Source organism: Carassius carassius, chromosome 37 (assembly GCF_963082965.1).
Source record: "Carassius carassius chromosome 37, fCarCar2.1, whole genome shotgun sequence".
Classification (NCBI taxonomy): domain Eukaryota; kingdom Metazoa; phylum Chordata; class Actinopteri; order Cypriniformes; family Cyprinidae; genus Carassius; species Carassius carassius.
In genome coordinates, this window is record NC_081791.1 from 8,595,725 (window position 1) to 8,601,724 (window position 6,000).

A 6,000-nucleotide genomic window follows, 5' to 3' on the forward strand; every position below is an offset into this window, starting at 1 on the left:
CCAGCTCCGGCGGTGGCCCTTGTGACCGACACAGTAAACAGCGGGCACAGACTGATTTGCCGGCTTGGATAGCCACACTGAGGAGCTTTTGACCGGGGGAAGTTAAGCAGAACAGCACCCTGAGATCTCCCAATGACTTTCTCTTTCAAGCACAATCTCTCTCTCTCAGCCTGCTACGCTCACCCTCTTGAAATCAAACTTTTATTAGCAGGGAATGTACACAAAAGCCAGGCATTTATACAATGGGGGGGGGGGGGGGGGGGTAATTAATGTATGGGTGTTTATGCGTATATATGTTAAAAGGGCACCGTCACTCATGTACTGAATAATAGGGATATACAGGGGTTGGACAAAATAATGCAAACACTTGTAGTGGTACATATAATTTAGGATACAGTGGAAAAACAAACATTGTGATTATCTTTTAATTGTATATGTGTAGTATACTTTTGTAGAGCAGTGCCACGAGCGAAATGGGTGACTTGTTAGACTTTCAAAAATCATGAAAGTCCATTATTGTTAACGTCTGTAACCTTAACAGTCCAATTTTTCTTTTTCTTTTTTTGGGGGGGGGGGGGGGGGGTGTTTTAAGAACAACAGTTTTGACTACGTAAAAACAATGGCCAAATAAAGAAAATGAATGATATAGGGATCACTGAACACTAAAGGATTGTGTCCAAACATCACAGAACTACTGATGCAAAGAGACAGCCAACCTCAATGTTCACCTTGAAGACCCTGTTTCCTCAAAAACCACAAACATTCCCTGTGTTCAGCCAACTTCCATGAAAGAGCTGCAACTGTTAAAACTTAAATCAAAAGATAGAGTCATGATCATAAAACTTGGACAGCTGGAGCACCAAAATGAACTTTAGCATGTGCCCAGGCCAGACAAATATGCTGACAGTCGCCTGACTTGAATATTATCAAATAGATTTGGGCAGAAGAGGGAGAAAACAGAGGAAACGGATTCCCTCCTCCAACATCTGAAAAGCAACTGGCAGTTGATTTTATAGACACTAAAGACATCATTTCCCTGAAAATGATTCAAATTTTGTGTATAGCTATTCTAAGGTTGGAAACTGGATTAAAGGCAAATAATGGTAAAACACCTGCCAAGAGTTCACATTATTTAGTCCAACGCCTGTATATGACTTCCTTTCTTCAGATGAACACAAAAAAACATTTGTAGAAATATAATCCATTTCTGTAAATTACAAGTGAATATTAACTTGAATAAAGTTGATGTTTCATAAACTAAACAAAGTGAATGTGATGGTAACCCACACAACCCTAGTGTATAAATCAGTGTCTTTCTGAAGCGAAATATTAATATTTTAATTTACTTCCAGCCAAGTGTCATGTGCACATCCATGAAGATTGCATGAGAAGTGATGTTCCAACATGTTTCCACGTTACTTCACAACACCACTGAAAGTGTGTATGGAATTTGTCTGAAAGCAACGGATTATAGTTTAAATTGGTGAGGTTTACAAAGTTTCATTTTCTGGGTTACTATCCACTTGCATTATATAGACTGAAAGAGATGCATTTGTCCTCTAAAAATCTTAATTTGTGTTCATCTGAAGAAAGAGAGACCTGTACATCTTTGGCAGCATGAGAGTAAACGATGAGGGAATTTTCATTTTGGGCTTTACCCTAACAGATTAATTTGGTCATCATTTACTTGTTCTGACCCTGTACAGTTTTCTTAGTTCTGTAAAACACCAAAGGAAACGGTTTGGCCGAACTTCAGAGCAGCTCTTTTCAATGCAGTGAAAGTTGTATTGATGGTTGTTTTTATGTTTTACTGCTAAGGTCCAAAAAGTACAAAAACATGGTTTTACACCAGGTTTCATTTGACGAAATGTGACATGGCAAGCTTGAAAAGCACGGCCATAAATGATATACAAGAGCTACAACAGAGGGCATGATTGTAATTGAATAATAGCTTAAATTAGCTTAAATTTCAGTCTGTTCTTAATGCAAAGCTATCAAATTGTTACCATCCACATTTGTTGTATTGAAAACTCAGCCAGCTGGAAATACACTGGAGGTAAATAAATGGCAATAAAATGACAATATTTTCATATATTAGACATTCTGTATATAGCTGGGCATTGAATCCAGCTTTTCTAAATGAACATGTAAATAAGACTAGTTAGACATTTTTCTGACAATGCTGGGTAACTTAGCCACCCTGATCACATGAAAGGAGAATAATGAAGCTTTCCTGATTGTTTACACACTATGGAGGACTGACATTGCATCATGTCTTAAACGCCAGATAAAAAAGGTCACAGTTCTTTTCAGTCTAAACAAGTTCAAACCACACTGCAAACTGCTGAGTGATAGAAATTTGAGTAATCAAGAGAAGAAAGAATGACACTTTTCCACAAGTCGGCGTAAAACACTACCACAGAGCCTCAGCAAAAGATACCCAATATTATTAATAAACATAAATTATAAAATATTTTATATTAAGCTGTGAGACGGCAGCATTTGCAGTCAAATATACAATGATGTTCAAAAGTTCGGTAATTTGGGGTAATTTTAAAGATGTCTAGCAGCATTTATTTGATCAAAAATACAGTAAAAATAGTAATATTGTGGAAAAAAAATGCAATTTAAAATAAAATCATTACTCCAGTCTTCAGTGTCACATGATCCTTCAGAAATCATTCTGATATATTGATTTGCTGAAAACAGTAGTGCTCATATATATATTAGTGGAAACTGTGATACATTTGTTTTTCTTTTTCAGTACTTTTGATGAATAGACATAAAAAAACAGCATTTATCTGCAATAGAAATATTTTGTAACAGCAAAAATGTCTTTACTGTCACTTACATTATCCTTGCTGAATAAAGCATTAATTTCTTTCCAAACCCATCCCTCTGTCTCTTGAATCTGTCTGCCTAAGTTATAATCATTTTAGCTCCTGCAGGTTGGAGCATGATGCTGAAATCAAAAGATGTGCTAGCTCCAGTCTGAAGAAACTGACACGCAGGCTTGCGTTCACACTCTCCCACACCACCTCAAAGGCCTTCTGAAGCTTCTCTTCTTTTTTTCCTTTTAACTCGCTCTGTTTGACTCTGGCACCAAGAGTTGGAGACATGGGTCAGAGTAATATTTATTTCGCATGTTGTCTGGTTCAAGGCGGGGGGCGGCCTTTTGAAGGCAGCGGGATGGGAAACAGTGGGGCAGCCCTGTGTTGGATACAGTAAAACTCTTTCAAGGTAAACTGACCCTCAAATGAAGATTTGGGGAGGGTTGAGTGGGGCAAAGCACGTTCTTTCATCCGTTACGTCTAGAGTTTCGAAACACCCTGAAGGTGAGCACCGAGCATCAAGGCAGGCTGTTAAAACAATGGCGGGCAGGTGGGACTGAGCGATAGCAAAGCTGACGCCGCGAGAGGCCACACAAACATATGAGACACAGCTGTGAAAAAGGGGAAGGAAGAAAAAAGAAAACGGGCTTCAGATCTCTGTCCTTTGGGTTTCTCATGACTGGAACACTGCATTTCTGCCGTGTGTTTTACATATTTGTGCAAGATGGCCACTCATGCAGCTGTTTGAAAGCTGGAAGGGATTCTTGTTTCTGCTCATGTGTTTGTATGTTATTGCATTAGGTCTCTGATCTTTAGTTTGCCATACGTTTATGCTTTGACAGCTTCTACAAAACGATTTGGACTTTGTATAGGCTACTTGTCCTTGAGTCTGAACCCTGCACTTTTAGCTCTTTCTGGCCTACTGTGTTTTGCAGTTTTTTAAACATTGCGTTTTGTGATTTGACAAATCATTTACATCACTATTCCTCATTTTTACATTCCTTTTTAATAAATGTAAGAGTAATGAATAAATCAGCCAGTTATTCAAATTTACTGCCATGTTGTAATAGCAGAAACATTGCCAAACACAGCTGCCAGTTCAGAATGCCAAATTAACACTGCAAAGGTGGCACAGAAGAGCTTCTGAAGTGGCATTTAGGTGCCTTTACACAGACCGTTTAATGCTGCTCAGAGGTGGCATGAATGCATTTGCACAGCAAATACAACTGTATACTTTGATACTAGTGGCTGAGGTGGGTCAGAGCAGGCATAATTTAGTCTGGCTTTTATGCAGCATTGCATCTTTACACAGAATTTCGAGCAGGCACAGAGCAGCCTCAACTTGGCTGCGTAAAGACACTTTTATTTCATTAAAATTTTAACATTTCACAAATTCTGCAAGGTGTATGACCACAACTATACATATTATACAAAGTGGAAACAGTAGGATTACTGAGCCCTGGACCTGAGGGGCTGCACAGCTCTCATCGCTAATGACAAAGCCCTCGCACATTCTTTATCTCATCACTCTGAGAGGCTATGCAGAGCTGTCCATCACTGTCAGGGCCGATCAGTCACTTCCTCTGGGATGCTTCTCTGCGTCCTATTAACAGGCTGAGGGCAAGCTGTGTTTGGCAAAGGGCAGATGTGAAAAAGATGAAGAAGTAGTGGGGTATGTGCAAAAAGAGAAAGAGAATGAGGCAGAGTCGAGGTAGCTCTGTTTTCTGTTTGTGGGGATTAGACTGACAGATCTGTGTTTGGTTTCTGAGAGGCCTCTGGCATCAGCTTATCCTCATCACCTGCAGGCCGGTGCCCTCCTCCCTTCAAAAAGTCTCAAAAACTCCCCCTTTTGCGGCCTTATAACCCTGCACTTCGGCCCATCACAGCAAACACTCGGCCTCAGACACAAGCCTCACACTGCGTGATGTTGACTCCAACCTCAGCCCAGAGGAAGAGGGATAAGCTTTCTCTTTGAATCCTTTCACGATCTATTAGAGCCGGCTGTGAGGTGTTGCTGTGTTGGTTTTGGAGAGATAGCAATTATCTGTCGATTATACTCAAGTGTTACGGAAACTGCTTGTCACTGTCACTCAAGAGAAGAGGAGAAGATGCCCAGATGCTCAGTGAGGAGCCGTAAGGAGGTTTTAAGGTCAGGTCAGGGGCAAAGACCTCTGTCTCCTTTAGTCTCTCAGATTTTCACACAATGTCAACAAGATCGGATCCCTCTCTTGGCATAATAATAACATAAAATTATTCTTCTAATTTCAAACTAGCTTCATGCATTGCTCAGTAACAACAAAACATGAAATAAGAGTTGTATTTAAGTAATTGTTTTTTATGTCTATTATGATACTACTGTATGTAATAAAATACCACTTAAGTGTACTTAAAGTACATTTAAGTACATTTAAAATCATTATTTTTTTAAATCTTGTATTACTACACTTATGTGATGATGTGTTGACTAAACACATGTGAAGTACTTATAGTGTGCTGTTAAATATTACTTTTAAAGTAAATATATTTTAAATTTACTAAATTTATAAATTATTATTACACGGCATACAACTTCCAACAGTTTTAGCTTACCATAAATGCCTGTCAGTACATTCAGCAGTACACTTAAACCCTAACTAAAGACAATAGAAATAATTATAGAATTACATATATACTGTATATACTGTAGCTACTGTACTTGAGTCCAGAGGCAAATTGAATAAACATAGTCCGCCATGTTAAGACTGTGGTTATCATTCTTACTTTTCATGGTTCAATGGTAAGTTTAAATCAAGTTAGAAAAAAAAATAAAAAAGTAATCCAAGTAACGTTAGTAGTCAGAATACACCTCTCTCCAATTCGCTACCAACTGATGTGCTGCTTGGCTGAGCTGCTCAATAGTTAGTTCTTTTTGTGTGGTAAATAAAAAAAGGTTTTTTTTTTTTTTAATCATTTGAGTCTCTTTTCACACGTTGATAAAAGTTGCCAAACACATTTTAAAAAGAGCAAAATTTGTCGCAAGGTTATTTTTGGAAAAAATAAATAAATAAAATTGCTATGGTAAAAAAAAAAGTGAAAAGTTGCCAAATATATCAAAAAATAAATAAATAAATAGCCTATAAATAACCTTGCTTGGCATCATTCCGCTTCACTTAGATGATTCGAATCGCGC